This window comes from Miscanthus floridulus, chromosome 1 (assembly GCF_019320115.1).
Source record: "Miscanthus floridulus cultivar M001 chromosome 1, ASM1932011v1, whole genome shotgun sequence".
In the NCBI taxonomy this organism is placed as follows: Eukaryota; Viridiplantae; Streptophyta; class Magnoliopsida; order Poales; family Poaceae; genus Miscanthus; species Miscanthus floridulus.
This window is the reverse complement of record NC_089580.1, coordinates 13,235,777-13,253,098: the sequence shown is the minus strand read 5'-3', so window position 1 is coordinate 13,253,098 and position 17,322 is coordinate 13,235,777. Positions and strand designations below refer to the sequence as shown.

Genomic DNA, 17,322 nt, shown 5'->3' with positions numbered 1-17,322 from the left:
AAGCAAGGAGAGCGCACTCCTCTTCCGTGTTGCAGTGCATTACTTGTGATGGTGTTAGTGCATCCAATACACCTGAAGGAAGCTCCCGAAACCATGCCTACAAAAAGGCACCACGCAGATCATGGAATGGTGTACAATAAAATAATTAAGCAATGGGAACTTGGATATCCTACAATAAAAATAACTACATGTTAATTATTCCTAACTCCTAACTGTTTGATATTCATAACACTTAAGGTGTTATCTGCAACTCTGCATCTTTGGCTATCATTTTCAATTCTTTCTCAATCTGGAGGTCAAAGAACGAAATCACATGGAAGACCAATGGTAAATTGGGGAGTTCTAAATACCTTTATCAACCCGGCAAGGCAGTGCAAGTCAACTTCATTTGGAACCACTCCACTGTTTAATTGGTCCCTGACATAGACTTCCTGGCTATTTTCTGCATTAATCCTAAAGATCCCTTCAATCTATGACAAAAGTGGGCATATATAAGTGACAGGGTTGAATACTGACATTCTAATTCGAACTTTGTTAGCTTGGTTGGGTATACCTTAAGTCCTTCACGCTCATATAACTTCCTCTGCATCATTAGCAATATTGTGGGCACACTATTTCCTCTTCGATCATATGAACATTGCAGAGAGGTAGGTGAAACCCCAAATACACTTACACTGCATGTAGAATTTGACATGGAAAAAGTTAGAAACTAGCACAAATAGTGAACGGGGACACATGTTTGAACTTGAAAGGCATTATGGCATTCATGTCGCCATAACAGCTAAACATAGTATTGGCAACCACTACTAGTAAAGAGATAGAATGAAACAACAAACACAAGAAGGAAACTGCCCATAGTCTTTAGTTCAATCGAATAGGTCAACTCTAGAAAGGCTATCTCAACTCCAATATTCTTCCCTTTGGTTTCATTGCTTTGGAGTACCGAGTTTGAATTGATTTCCAAGGAAGGAGTCGTTGTAGGATTCGTATCTCCACGGAAGTACCATTGTAGGTAAGTAAATGAATGGTGAGCTTGCTCTCCTCTTCAGGAGCCTCAGTCAGTGAGTGGTTGTTTTCTTGTACTGGAAAATGGGTCCCTGAAAACAATACAATGGGGCCTGGAGTTATTTCTTCATTGTACCCAGAGGAATGAATTGAGGATGAGAGTTTCTCTTTTGGTTGGGGTGTGGCTGAAAGATGAAGTCTGTTCTGCAAGGGGTTGAGGTTGAATTCTAGACTATATGATATCTTGTGACAAAAAGATGTAAAGGAGATAGATTTGCTAAAATGTGAGCTTCATGTATAATTGAAAAATGAAGTAAAATTGAAAGTAGCTAGCTTGGGTGCAGCTAACTAGAAAAACTTTACAAGCATAGCTCTCCTATTCCACGGAGAGATAAGTTAAGTAGAGAAGTAGATAAGGAAAATTTCATTCGTTCCTTAATAAGTAGCTGTCTTTGCATTCCATTCCATTTGGATAATAAGTAGTAGGTAGGAGGAAGGACACCTGGCTACGATAGCTGGACTCGGCTGTAAAAACTGCTCTACTATTCCTTCAGTTCCAACTGTACAACCCGGTATTCGGAAGCAATAGGGATACTAGTCATTCTAGCACTTTCCTACTCTTCTTTACTGGACAAGACTGGTAGTACTGTATTCTTGACGAGCACTGCTCATATATGTCAGTAAGGGCCCATGCATTATACCTATGTACTTTCCCATGCATTAATATAAATTTACTGCCCCATTCTTTCAACGATAGCTGGAACTAATTCCTTATCAACCAGTAGCTACCCATTCACTTAGCCTTCCATAAGTAGGTAGCCCATATGGAAGAAAGGAGAGCTAGGCGAAAGCCACAAGCCCACAAAGAAGTAAGTCGAGCTAGGCATTCCTGGTTGTCCACGTTGAAAGAAAGAAATAGATAGCTGGAAAAGACTAGCACTATCCAACTAGTTGTTTCGTTCCTGCTGTCCAAACAGAGCTAACTATTCGTTCCTGTAGCAAAAGGGGGAATGTAGAAAGAAGTAGATTGCTTTTCTTGCCAGGAACTACTAACTGACCTCTCAAAGCTTAACGATAAGCACAATACAGCCACATGATCAAACTTGATCCTTGTTTATTCTGAAATTCTATTTTTTAAGCAATTTGCCCTTCCCAAAACAACTAATTTTGGAAGGCTATGAAGGATTGACAAGCCCTTACTTCAATATATATATGCAACTTTCCTAGCTTGGGGCTTCTGCTGCGCGCCTTTATTTGACTTTTCCACGAAGACAACAAATCCTACTAGAAAGGGACAAGTAAGTTGCCTCAGTCCTTTCGATTATTAGTAGGGGCTCGCAACACCGACAAGGAATGAAGTCAATAGAGCAAGCGTTAGGGATATGAGCAGTGTCGCAATATGATAATAGAATGCGCTTTCTCAAATAAATATCATCTTCTTTGGTTTGGATATGCGATTAGGATTGTTCTAAAGGAAACAAAAGATACCTTTGCCCTAAAGGATTGGACCTTTTTACATTTACCTTCCCCAAAAAGGAGTACGAATCGCTACGCTCTAGCTCATAAAAGGGATAGCTCTCCTAAAGGGGACAGCGATAGGTCTAGGAATAGCATTTCTCTAGCGTAGGAAGCATATTCCATTCCCTGGTCTTTTGATTGATTTGAACGATAAGGAACCGCACCTCCAATAGGAGAGGAGCAGCTAAATCTCTTCACGGAAGACCCGAACTGCCCTAGTGCTTAACCCGAAGCTAGGCGCCCGTCGCACATTGCATTGATTTGGCCTATATATGAAACTAACTTTTTTGCAATTGGTGACCTTAGGGAAAATGCAATTTACTACTTTCCCATATATATAAATAAAATGATCAATCCTATCCTCGGCTATTCGAACTAGCTGGATTTTCAATAGGAAGCCGTTGTTGTTCCCAAAAGGGCTAGCGCTCGTACTCGTATTGGTTTTAGGGAAGCCGGGCTTTGGAGATTACGATTTCTTTTAATTAGATTTGTTTATCGCTAGTGCTAGGAGTAGGAATCGCTACTGGATATCATGCCGTTGTAGTTCCCTTGCCCAATAAGGAGTAGGGATTAGCCGTGTACCGAACCCGAAGCAAAGGAAAAAACCTCTTTCTCTTCGGCCCAAGATGCAGATGAATCCGAATCAAACTATAGAATGTTCTTTGCCGATGCTTTGAATCCCTGAGAACCGACAGGAAGCTTTGGATGAAAGGATAGGAATAGCTCTTGCGCAAGGAATATCAATAGCATACGCGTACTAGTCCTGGGAATAGAAAATATCTTACGCATGAAGGGGAGGTAAAAGGGAAAGCTAGTATTTTGAAAAAGGGTATAGTAGCTGGTATTCGGATTTCATAGTGCCATAAAAGGAAACCATTGTTGTTTTGTTTGCCCCATATGTGAATAAGGCTACTAGATCATTAAAGTATAGGTTTTGCATTTCTATCGTCTCTTCTTTCTCTCTCTCTTCACCCTAGACCATGCTATACAGGCTAGCCCTTCATACACATTAGCTAGTATCGCCTTCATTTTCAATTATTTAATTGGTTTGAATGGCATACCTCTCTACTCAAATAGATACTAACAAGAGTCTATTTCCTCTTCGCTTACCACCGGTATCTACCTTTCTAGTAGCAATAAATAAAGCCAATAATTATGATTATTCAATAAGCATTCCTCTTGTCAAAACTTGTTTAGCGGTAAGTTCTATCGACCAGGGTTATCCCATGGATACTATTTGTATTTTGACTGTTGAGTACCGGGAATTCCATCCTAGAAACATAGCATCTAACAATATAGTTTACTGTTCCATTCTGATATGAAGGAAGGTGTCATTAGGGTTAAGCAGATAGGTAGCTTCAAAGAATGGGTGAACCCGACCACTGTTGGGCAAATGAGTACGCGTTCTCTAGCTGTGGACAAGAAAGGGGGTACTTCGAAGAGCATGAATACAGCTGGCTATGCTCTTGTAGTCATACCCTCGGTAAGAAGATCCTACCCAAGGATAGCGAGACTCCCACCATAAGCGAAGTAAGATAGTGGAATTCAGTCTATGAACGCAAGCCTAAAAGTAGAAGCACATAATCCTGTCTAATAACCACGGACTGTAGAAAGATTTGGTGGAAGGCCACTGGATGGAAGGTTATGCATAATATCAAACTAAAGTCAAAGTTTACCAAGAGGTAAGCCTGAATTGAATGCTTTAGGTTCGCTACGATAGTTGTTACTCACTGGGTGGGTCAACTAGTCATGGTATAGTTGTTTACATGGTAACTGGTTGGTTCGACAGACCAAAGAAAGAGATTCTGGGTCATCCCCATGAGCTGATACAACTCTTGTTTGGATCGCCTTCTAGGGCAGCTAACTAAGGATTATCAGGATGAATTCCAATTGTGGGTTGAGAAGGATGGCAAGCTGGTTACTTAAATTGGAGATACCCTATTCTAGGAATGAAAGGGTTCATCACACCGGAACGAGGTAAAGGGCAACCCCTTGACCGAGTGAAGGCGAGCCTGGATCCAGAGATTGATGGATGATGGAATGGATCCCTGTAGAACCGCAGTGGTACCCATTCTAACCATGAAGGGTAAAGGAGCCAAGCAAGCTATCAGGCTGTGAGCAGGAATCAATCCTGAAAGAGAGAAGGGCTAGTGCTCTCTAGCAAATATAGGATATGATTAGCCGAAAATAGGCTTTATCAGACCAATCCATGCTCTGAAGCCATCTTGATAAACTCAGTTGTCTAGGCAAGCTTTCCTTGAGAGGGATCTCATTCTTCTTCCTGCTAAAAAGGTCTCTCTCGCCTGTCCTATGATTTCTCGATTTCCTTTCTATGCCTTAATAGATTGAGTTTCTATACCTTAAAAGCAAGGGCAAGCTTGTTACATGTTTTCATCTATGCCTTAAAAGCAGGCCAAGCTTCTTACATCAGCACAACTTTGATAGCTGTTAAAGACTAGAATGCCTGATTGAAGTAATCCCGAATTCAATGCACCTGAAAGATATGTACGCACCTTTGAAGAAGTCCCACTTTACCCTACTTCTTCTCCCCTCAAACCCATCAAGTAGTAGGTTGTGGGGCCATCGGTATATCTATTAGTATAGAGATACCTATAAAACCACTAAATATAGTACAATTTAACCATCCATAACAGGATACCGCTCGTTTACCCATAGGTTTAAAAGTGAATACAGTAGTCTAGGAGCTTTTCATACTCTAGAGCCTTTTTGATCTCCTCATAATTCTCAGAACTAGAAAAACATTCTAGATATTTATTGTAATATGCTATTGTTTCTCTTATTTTATTTTTTCCATTCATTCATCTCTTTACCCTTTAGTACTTATTCCTGCCAGTCTGATTGCTGAGTTCATGCTGTCTATCTGTCTTTGGTCCATTAGTTTCCTCTCTCGAAGCAAGACAAGATGAGATCACCACTGATCTAAGTAATGGACTGATTCCACTCTCTTTCATATTAGTTTTGAGAGTAGACTATGAAGTCCGAGAGAAGAGAAGCGAATTCTGACTCTATGCCTGCCAGGTTATATCCACATGCTTAACACAGACAAGTAAGTAGAAAACATTTTTTCACATGACAACCAATTTCTGTCTAAGTGCGATTCGGTCGGATTTGGTGTATATCTTCAAACCCTACATGCATGACCGGGGTGCGGCTTTGTTTTTCGGTAACTGCATTAGCCTTTCTTTTGAAAAAAGGACAAGACTTGGATTCTCCATAAGCAAAATGACTCTCTTTTAGGTAGGGGGACACTACGTCTTTCTTGCAGACCAAGGAACTTATCACCAGTGTTAGCAAAATAGGCCTTCAAGCCCACGCCGGGAAGTGTATTACACAAACCAGTTTGAGATGTAACACCAGTTGTCAAAAGGCTTATCTTTGCCTAGTAAGGCACTTTCTATTGTCTTTGCATCTCCTTCCATCGTCCTAGAAAAAGTCTTTACTTGAGTCTGGATATGTAGGAGAATCCTTATAGTACTTCTAGGAAAAGGAGGAGGCTCTCCATTTCGCTAGCGAGGGTATTGGGAGAGCTAGTTCTTTAGTAAAGAGAGTTCCTTACTAATATAATAGCATCCGAGTGGAGCCCCTTTTCTTTGTCTTTTCTAAGGGTTTAATATGCTCATAAGAGGAAGAAAGAAATAGCTTGCGTTTTGCCCACGAGGGCTGTGGGGTGGGTGAGGTGAGACAGTAAGTAGTAAATAATACTTATTCATTGGAGGCATCGATCGGCCCTATTATTTGAATCTGCTCGGTGTTAGAGAGCTAGTAATTCTTCTTTCCCAGAGCACTGTAATTGGGAATTGAAAGAGAGGTATGGGTGAATGGAGGAGGGCAGTTAATGTTGCTGACTTGATGAGCGAGTGCACTTTAGGAAGCTGTTGAGTGCCCGGTACGATAGCCACTTCAAAGATAGAGTGTGGTCAGATATTCAGTTGTACCATATTAATGCACCGTAGAAAAAAGCAGTGGTGATTGAATTCACAAAGCATTTCAGATCTCACCTTGACCCGAAGCATGTCTCTATGGCTGAGATGTGGGTCCAATTTCAGAACCCCCCCTCTCGAATCTCTATCTAACGAAGGTGTCTACATTGCTGCCCGGGCGGTGAGCGCAGATGGATTGCTGTGCTGTACAATATCCAACGACAGCTCGGTAAAGATATATGATGTCATCAACTATGACATGATGGTGATGATAGGCCTCTCCTTTGTCCTTCGGCCTTTTTTACTTTTTTCACCATTCCTTTATAGGACCTGTTACTTATGAACACCTATTGACGACTTGGTGAAGCTTTTTAGACTCTTGCTATTACTTTACATCTTATCAATTATTTGATCATTCTGAATTTCTTCCTCCGGGCCACCCTTAATGATCTTTTTGAACGAACAAAATAACAAATGGTATTTTCATAAGCTACGCTTTCCTTTCTCTCCTTCGGAAGAACTAGTCTTTGATGCAAGAGATGAACATATTGTGGGCGGATCTTCTTACCCATTGATTGGAACATCGTAAAAACTCCGAAGATCCTTTTCACTATAGTTAGTGATGTATCCAAATTATGTATACTATTGGTGGACAGGACATTCCGCTTCCTTCTGCTTTGTTTTCACGAAGCGTGCGCTTTCAACATGCTTCTTTGGTAATAAGCAAAAGTGTGTAAAGTCCTCTGTTTTATCACTGGGAAAGCTTTGTTGTCTTCATTTTCTTTCAGCCATAGTATATCGCCGCATATGATCTGGCTTTTAAAGTGGGTTAGTAAGAAAACTGACTTTTCTGGGTAAGTGCCCTTTTATGTTTAAGAGCGAGTTGAGCAGTAAAATAGAAATAAGAGCTGCTAAAACAATATCTTTTTCTTAAAGTTCCGACGATGCTAGTTTTGAAAAGGCATATAAACTCAAATAATGCAAGAGTTCCCCACTACCAAGTAAGCTCTTTCTACTTGTTCACCTGTGTACTTATGGATGAAAACTACCTAGCTTTGTTTGGCTACTTTTTTTATTGGCTAGTGTGATTTTATATCTCAGGCTAGACTCGATTGAGCTGTCTTACATTAGTGTGGCTATATGTGAATCGCAGAGGTCTGTAAATTAAGGCAATAGGCAGGCACATTTGAAATGCAGCAGTAGTGAGTTCCTATAGAAAATCAAAAATGAAATAAAAGGTCATAATGGTCGGAAGCTGTTCACTACATCAGAAGCATCCAGAAGGAAAAAAAGCACCTGAGGTCATGTGTTTCTTTGGAGTTCAATATGTTTCATGTGTGTTTTTGCAAATCTTTTTTCTTCACTGGTCCTGCATGCTTGATAAAAAGGATCTGGTGTCTATGCCAGGTTGGTAAAGCATATAGATCTTGCCCAAACAAGGAGTAGGGGCTAGCTTGTAAGCCACGACTTAGTACTACGAGGATTCTGGCGGAGTGCTTTTCACATACTGTTTGCCGCATACTCTGCTTGCCGCAGTGTCCTGTTGGACTTTGCAGAAACATATATTGTACAGTATAATATAGAGTACCACCAGACTACATTGATTTACCACCAGACTATGCTGACCCTACAGACTACGCGTACTGGAGATGGAGAATTCCTACATTACGTGTCGCTGTCTGATGATTTATGCAAATGCGAAACAGATGAGCACTAGTAGTAGAATATGAACTGGGATCTCGATTAGTAGCATCAGGAAGTCACACCAAACAAAGGAAGGTCATCATCCTCCAGAAGCACAAGTAGAATAATATGAACTGGGATCTCGATTAGTAGCATCAGGAAGTCACACCAAACAAAGGGTGTATACATGCTGGGGACATCCAAGATTACTCATTGTTTCAGAGTCAGACAACCTCCAGAATCAAGAAGATAACTTCAGAAATGGAACCGCCTAAAAACACTATGCTCTCGTCTATTACAAGTGCGGGAAAAAAAGACCCAGAAAGCATGCAAATAATAATCAGTGCACACAAACGCTTCCGAAGTTCAGGAAATACTATTTCCCTCGCGGTTTTACTTGTCTCCATTGGCATCATCCTCGCTATCCCTTTTCCTCTTATTTGGCAGGGAAGATCCTGCTTTGCTTTCGATGTTCTCCTTGTCTTCTATGTCTGCATCAAGTTCGTCATCCTCAGCTTCACCGTCTTCGTCTTCGGCCTGAAAATGGTCAAATGTATTATTATTGCAGAATAAGGTTCACCAAATTCTTTGACACAAAATCAAGTTTCAATCGGTAAACTAGACTGCTCAATCAAACTTGTTTAGGTCACTCAAGACGATTGCAGGGAAGTCCAAGAATGAGCTCGATAGAATGGTTTGTGAGGCCATGGCAGTTACAATTTTAAAGGTAAAACAGGCCCAAGATCACACATCAAAGTGCAAACATGGCATCATCAAGAGTTTAACACTACCATCTCTAGAGGAACAACAAACAAAGCATGATGTTACTTGCAGCTACCGAGTTGTTAAAACAAAATCAAGGTGATAGACATACTCACAGTCAGCCCAAAACCGTGAGGGCTCAGTGACTAAACTCAAATTATGGAGCATCACAGCATTTACAGGAACAAATAACTAGGTGATAATACATAAAAAGACAAGTGTCGAACCTTGATGATACACAACAATTATGATAAATATTAAGTGAAAATATTGGCATGAAAACAGCACGCCCAGAGCCCATGGTAAATCGTCAATGTAGAAGATCAAGCAGGAAGGACGTCAACATAAACACATCCTACCAAGTAAGCTCTTTCTACTTGTTCACCTGTGTACTTATGGATGAAAACTACCTGGCTTTGTTTGGCTACTTTTTTATTGTCTAGTGTGATTTTATATCTTAGGCTAGACTCGATTGAGCTGTCTTACATTAGTGTGGCTATATGTGAATCGCAGAGGTCTGTAAATTAAGGCAATAGGCAGGCACATTTGAAATGCAGCAGTAGTGAGTTCCTATAGAAAATAAAAAATGAAATAAAAGGTCATAATGGTCGGAAGCTGTTCACTACATCAGAACCATCCAGAAGGAAAAAAAAGCATCTGAGGTCAGGTGTTTCTTAGGAGTTCAATATGTTTCATGTGTGTTTTTGCAAATCTTTTTTCTTCACTGGTCCTGCACGCTTGATAAAAAGGATCTGGTGTCTATGCCAGGTTGGTAAACCATATAGATCTTGCCCAAACAAGGAGTATGGGCTAGCTTGTAAGCCACGACTTAGTACTACGAGGATTCTGGCGGAGTGCTTTTCACATATAGATAGGTCGTGATGAAGAAGTTCCGTAGTCAACTAATAGATAGAAAATCACAGTAACCTTTTTCCAACAGTTTCACCATGATAAGAACAACCTTGTCATACATGATAATTATGGGCTTTCTTCCTCCTTTATAGTCTTCAGTTCAATCTGCCAAGTCCGATTCATCTTTTTCCAACCCTTCCTCTGTTCTTATACTAAACCTCTTCTCTTCGTTCCCTTTGCCCCACCAAAAGAGGATCGCCCCTAGTAATATAATAGCACCTTGATTTATTTATCCAGACGGGCATATCTTTTCTTTAGTTTATGCATCTCTCATTCAAAGACAGACAAGAAAATCAATCTAAAGGCACCACTACTCTTATTATTAGTAAACGGTAGGAACCCAACAAGGGAAGAGAAGCTTTCTAAAATGCCATTAGCCGATACCTGATGCTGATCAATCGAAGACGGATCATACTAGTGGTAGTTCGATGGCAGATTCCCCATATTTATGAAGAAAAACAAGTTCTAACCCCATTCTAGGAGTTCCCACCTGGATTGGATTCCCTCAAACTAGTGTGGAAAGGTCATTAGAGGCTCCTCTTGAGGACATACAAGAAGGATCCATAATTCATTGCAAGGCATTCTCCAATCCCCATTCACACTCTCCTTATTCATACATCGGTTCAGCTACAACAAAGAAGATATCCTCCCATACAATGGAAAGGAGTCGTCGATAGGCACACTACCTTCTCCAAGGCGGTGCACCCATCTCTTCGAGAAAGAAGAACAACAGGAACAAGAAAAACAAGAGTAGTATTTCTCCTCGAAGGGAACAAGATAGGTGCCATCAAACAACGAGGGGTTTCACGGTCGTGAGCTCCATTCCAATTCAACAGATTGGTGAAACAACCTAGAAAACCATTGTCCCCTCAAACCGGTAATAACTTGTCCCATTTCTACATCCGTTAATGATTTAAGAACCGTTCGTTGAGATCTCAAAAGATAAGAAAATTGTCCCTTTTTGTCTTGCCTCGATAAAACAATGAATGGGTAAAGCCGAATTGATCTGACCAACCGAACATGGGATCTTTTGTTTGATACTCAACACATGAGAATCTAGGAGGATACTGATTGGCGCTCAAGAATGGCATAGTTAATGTGATGATTTTCCTGCATTCCTGCTTTTTCAGATTGGAGGGCTAGAGGGTCATTCCCAGGCCTTCCTAACAAGTGTCCTAGTGGCGACTTAAGAAAAACCTTTTCAGTTGTTGAAGTGACGGCAATAATACCTTACACAGCCTAAGATGGGTCTGACAGAACAGATTGTCATACCAATGACAAAGCTAAACACAAGTAAAGGAATAAGAATAGGGTTTTTTTCCAAGTGAGCTGCATCTTATCTCTCATTATTATCGTGGTTTCCTCTTGGTCAGTGGTCTAATATGAATAAGAAATGGTAGCTATAACAAAGATTTTTCTCAATCGCTCAGCTTGAAGGTAGGTCCTTGTCACTAGAACGAAATGCAAGGGTTGGTGGATCGGTGATTTCTGATAATACAAGCAAGGACACACCTCTGGCTGTATCTTGTGAGCCAGCCCTTACCGAAGGCATGATGGAGTGAAAGATCGGGACTCTTGGCTATCAAAAGAGCGAGCCGAAGTAAATTCGACATGAAAGCTATCTGATGTATATTCGTTGGATATGATAATGAGCGAAAATGGTGGAAGGTTTCACTCCAGCAGGGGCCGCCGTTCTGGACCCAACAGAGGCTGGGGTAATTCTTTTCAGTCTAATGAGGCTGGGACAAGCTTTGCTTTTGTACTGTTTGAAACTGAGGATTAGCTTTGGGTAAGCTACTTTTCTGTTGTCTTGTCGTCAGCGGTCCTCTCATAGGAGTTTATGGAAAAGAGATGTGAATTCGTAGGAGTAGATTTCTTTGCATGGCATTAGTCAACATAGGGATGGTGCTTGGTACAGTCGTTCTACTCTATCTAATAGTAAATAAAGAGGAAATGTCTATGCTTAGGAACTAGGGTAGGAAAGCTTTTCTCTTATGGGAATGAAGGCAAGAGAAATTCAAGTATAAGCATGGTCGAAGCTCTTGTGAGTGAGAAATAGGTAGCAGGTAGGAAGCCTGGGAGTTTATTTCATTACGTATAGTGCAGGTCATGGAAATAGAGAATAATTATCATTCTGATTGAAGACCCTACTTTTCATTTTCTTTGCACGATGTTGTTCCTGTGTACCGGTCTGTCCTCCCTACTCTACTTTTTGTTATTTCTCTTTATAGACGTTGGGTCGGAATTTCGCTCTCTATAAGGAAGGGATGCAAACAATAGGTTTGGTTTATGTAGGCAGAGCGCTATCCATTTGCTTGTGATTGAAGCAGCCAGGCCGCATCTTATGCATGGGCTCTGCTATCCCCTTATAGTCAGCCTGGGCGTTCGGTTTAAACTGACACTTCGGTTCAGTTTTTTCGGTTCCTCAAAAGTATCGGTTAATCAGAGAATGCAAAACCGACCATTTCGGTTTCGGTTTTTTACATTGGTTTTTTAGTTTAAACCGAGAAAACTGAGTCTACCTCCACTGCCTCGCAGTCGCACGCATCCACGTTGCACGAAACTCTACCTCGAGCAGCGGATGCATCGCCGGCGCCACCTTCCACTCGTGCAGCACCGCCACCACCACCTGCTCGCAGCTCGCATCAGCGACGCGCCGTGAAGCAGCCCCATGGCGCAACCACCAAGCATGCCTCCGTGGCTCCTCCTTATGCCGGGCTCGGGCCGCTGCAGCTTGCAGCAGTTGCGTTTCTATGCCTCACCTCGCCCGCTGCCACTTCTGCGCTCTGCCAGACCGCCTCCTAGTCATGTCGCCACAGCCGCCAGGTTTTAGGGTTTCGGATGGGGAGTCGCCACACGCCGAGTCGGGTGGGAGAGAGAGGGACTCCGGACTCGGATCTAAGATGGGGTGAGGGAGAGGGAGACTCAAGAGGGAGTCGGACAAGAGAGGCCTCAGGCCTGCCAAAGTGCCCAGAGCAGTGCGTTGTGGGCCTTGGTGGGCTGCATCCAAGATTGGGGAAGCGGAGATTTAAGATTGTTGCTAACTTCAGTTCCACGGTTGTTCGGTTCCACTCGAGTAAAAAACTGACACCATAGCCGAACACCGAAGTTCCCAGAATCCAAAACCAAAGCCGAACCGAAAAACCGAACTACCGACTATTCGGTTCGGTTTCGGTTCGGTGTTCGGCTTTCGGTGAAAAAACGCCCAGGGTGACCTTATAGCCGGGTTTGCCATCTCAAAATGGAGTTGTGTGCCACCCTCGACCATCTAGCCGAACAACAGCCCAAGGATCCCTCCCTCCCTCTCTTCCTCCTGCTGCGGTGCGTTGCAATCAAATCAAATGAAGAAAAAAAAACAAACGTAGTCGAATCGGCGGGCGGGGCCTCGTCGCAGTGGATGGATGAGCACAGCTGGTGGGGGAGGTGGGAAGGGGGGAGACGGTAATGGAGGTGGGGAGGGTTAAAGGGGGAGGCACCGGTGGGAGCGAGTTTCCTTTTGCACGGGCGGGCAGAGCGTCGAGGTGGAAAAAAATCGCACGGGGATTGGGGCAGGATGCATCGCCACCGGGGGTTCCATCCGCACGGTGTGGGACGCGCCGCCATTGAGGGGCAGGATGGGATGGCCCATGGCGGCGAGGAGGCGCCACTGCCTTGCGCTGCCGCCTGCAGAGAAAAAGGGGCGTCGCCACCGGTCCTCATGTGCCGATCCGCATGGAGGTGGGGGTGGCCGGTGGGGGCGGGATGCGGACGGCGCGAGGGGGCGCGACGGGGAGATGGGAGGGAAGGCGGCAGGAGGCAGGAGCCAGGAGGTAGGAGGCAAGGAGAGGACGCAGCGAGACGATGGCGAGACGCCATGGGCTCGGGCGGCGGCGGCACTGCCTGATGCGGGCGGGCACAAGCGCAGGGTGGGCGCGGCGGCGAGCGACGTTTTTTTGGAAGGGAGACGGGCGTAGGGGGCGCGGAGAGAGATCGCACGGTCGGCAGGCAGACAGGATGATGGACGAATGTCGCACCAAAAAATATCCATGTTTTGTTCTTTTTAGTTGTATAGGAGACTTCTCGTTGTTGTGCAAACGTTCGATACGCCAGGGACAAAGTTTAGTCCAAACACCCCTGCCTAAGGAACACCGACGGCTTGAGGACGTACACAAGGAAACCATCGATGTGGATGACTTGAGGGAACTAGGTCGGGTAGTACACCGCACGGGGCACTCTGCCTCCTCAAGGCCATCTGCAAGCGTGTCGCCACCGTGGCCCTTGCCGTTTAATTTGCAGGTAGCGGGCCTTCGATCCATACAACTGTTGACTTCCATTGAACTAGGTGTGCTCATCTGTTTCGCATTTGCATATATTATACATCATCAAACAGCGACACCTAGTGTTTCTAGCGTATGGATTTTGTGTCTCCGGTACGCGTAATCTGTAGTGTAGGGTCAGCAACGGGCGCTGTAATCTGGATATGTTGGATTTATTATGGGCTAGGCCCATTTATATATTTAATAAATCAATAACTCTATGGCTTGTAACTGTGGGTATTATTATTTGTACCGGATTGGAAGTTAAAAGGACGTTGACTCAACTTAAATGATTGGAATTAATCCATTTAATTTGAGAAGTTGAAAAATGGACAAAGGCGTGCCACACGCGCGCGCGCGCCGCCGCCACCGGCCGGGCTGGGCTCGGGGCGGGCGTGGCGTGTTAACTTTTAGCACCCACTAACCATGGGAGTTTTCAACTGAAAAGTCGGCCTAACTCCTGATCTCCCGGGGTCTCTCGGTCTTCCCTGCGCATGCCTCTTCGTTTTCCCTGCAAGTCTTCCAATTCCAGTTAAAAAGAGAACAGAGAGAACACTCGCATTCCGGAGGAGAGATTCAGTTGCTTGATGGCTTTCCTTGTCTCGTAACTCTGCGCGCACGGAGGAGCAAGAGGGTAGGTGCCTCCGAAGCCCTTGTCGTTCGGGACCTTGCACAGGGGATCGGCAATTAGGTTTTTGGGGAGCGTCTACGCGACTGCCCGAAGAGCCACCGTCACCATACGTCGTCTTCTTCCTGTTCGCTGACGGAAGGAACATCTTCTTCTCCTACGGCATGTCAAGGGAAGCTGGAACTTCGGAATTGCGGATGGGAGGGTATGATCGTTTCATCTTCTCTCTGTTTTACGTTCTACATGTTTCAGTAGTTCATCAGTTTGTTTCATATGTCCAATCATGTCACTTCATAAGATATCTTATGTCTGTTCCTGCTAGATACATGCTCTACATATGTGTTTCCTGTTTACAGTCCTATTGTTTCGTATGTAGCTTTATGCTTGTTGCAGATATGAAATATATATCATTCTATGTGTTTCTCTTTGTTATGATTCATGATCTTCATAAGTTTCACATGATATATGATCCAGCATGTAGTCTTACCATGGATATAATCGATATCATGATTTCAATGATTAATAATTCTTTATATGTCATCATCATGCTGTTAATTTATGGAATTAAAATGACATGGAAATTGCCTATTATCCTAACAATCCAAAAACCTAATTTTAGGCATTTTTCTATCAGAGGTTTTGCTGCTGTGTTAAAGCCTGATCCTTTTGATGGTAAAAACTTCTTGATCTGGAAAGCTAAGATGGAATTGTGGCTCACTGCAATGTCATGTTATCATGTCTCTGAGGGCAAACCTGCTAACTTGCCTCCTGAGGATGAGGCTAAGTTTAAGGCTGATGACAACCTCTTTTGAGGTGCAGTGATTAGCGCACTTGATCCAAAATTCCAGAAAAGCTATATCATCCATCCTACAGGGAAAGAGCTGTGGGATGCACTTGTGGGAAAGTTTGGAGTTACCGATGCTGGTAGCGAGCTGTACCTCATGGAGCAGCTGTATGACTACAAGATGGTTGAGAACCGATCTGTAGTGGAACAGGCTCATGAGATTCAGGCACTAGCTAAGGAACTTGAGCTCTTTCCATGTGTCTTACCTGACAAGTTGTGGCTGGCGGTATAATTGCCAAGTTACCACCTTCTTGGAAGGACTTTGCTACCTCACTCAAACATAAGAGACAGGAGTTCAATGTTGAAGAGCTCATTGGTACTCTTGATGTTGAGGAGAGAGCGAGAGCAAAAGACAATGGAAAGAGTGTTGAGACCTCTACTGCTAATGTGGTACAGAAGAGAAACTCTGGATTCCGCAAGTATAAAAAGAAGAAAAACCAGAACAAGCAAGAGAACACAACTAAGCCTATTCAAACAGCACAGTTTAAAAAGAAGAAGAAGAACAAGAGAGATGGAGGCTGCTTTGTTTGTGGCAGTGAACAGCACTGGGCAAGTGAGTGTCCTGAGCGTAAGTTCAAGCAGGAAAAGAAATCAGCAAATGTTGTGCTGATGTTTCTCTGTTTTCTTCCTACCAGGAGCAACTGGGTATGGTAATTCTTTACCATTTGTTCTTTCAGTATGTAATTCACCTGAGTGGTGGATGGATAGCGGTGTAAATATTCATGTGTGTGCTGATGTTTCTCTGTTTTCTTCCTACCAGGTCGAGAGGTCTGGCGCCTTGTTGATGGGAAATGGGTCGCGTTCTCATGTTCTTGGTGTTGGTACGGTCATTCTGAAGTTTACTTCAGGAAAGACGGTGCCATTGAAGAGCGTGCAGCATGTGCCCTCCATCAAGAAGAATCTTGTTAGTGCGTCTATGCTATGTCGAGATGGCTACAAAATTGTTCTAGAGTCGAATAAATGTGTTGTGTCGAAACATGGTTCTTTTGTTGGTAAAGGATATGATTGCGGAGGCTTGTTCCGCTTATCACTGCATGATGTGTGTAATAAAATGGTGAATTATGTTAATATTTCTGATGAATCGGATCTATGGCATTCATGTTTCTGTCATGCAAGTTTTGGCTGTCTTATGCGGTTAGCAAATCTAAATTTAATTCCTAAATTCAATTTGGTCAAAAAAGTCTAAGTGCCATGTATGTGTTGAATCAAAACAACCCCGCAAGCCTCACAAGGCTACTGAGGCGAGGAATTTAGCACCTCTAGAACTTGTCCATTCTGATTTGTGCGAAATGAATGGAATTTTGACTAAAGGCAGTAAAAGATACTTTCTCATGTTTATAGATGACTCCACCAGGTTTTGCTATGTGTATCTCTTAAAAACAAAAGATGAAGCGTTTAATTATTTTAAGGCCTATAAAGCTGAAGTTGAGAACCAACTTGAGAGGAAAATAAAGCGGTTAAGGTCCGATCGAGGTGGAGAATATTTCTCTAATGTGTTCGATGAGTTCTGTGTGGAACATGGTATTGTTCATGAGAGAACACCGCCATTCTCACCACAATCCAATGGGATTGCTGAAAGAAAAAACCGCACTCTAACAGAGTTAGTGAATGCCATGTTGAGTACAGCGGGATTATCCAAGGAATGGTGGGCTGAGGCGATTTTGACAGCATGTCATGTCCTGAACAGAGTTCCAACAAAGAACAAAGAGATCACACCATTTGAGGAATGGGAAA

At 43.2% G+C, this 17,322-nt stretch overlaps 1 long non-coding RNA gene across 1 annotated transcript; it reads right to left on the bottom strand.

Moving 5' to 3' along the window:
• On the bottom strand, positions 1-690 carry LOC136473337 (uncharacterized). Its single transcript, XR_010762588.1, has 3 exons — positions 554-690; positions 351-470; positions 1-97 (listed from the first exon to the last, which is right to left on the bottom strand). It is a non-coding gene; the product is annotated as an uncharacterized lncRNA (long non-coding RNA).
• Positions 691-17,322: the final 16,632 nt, after the last annotated feature.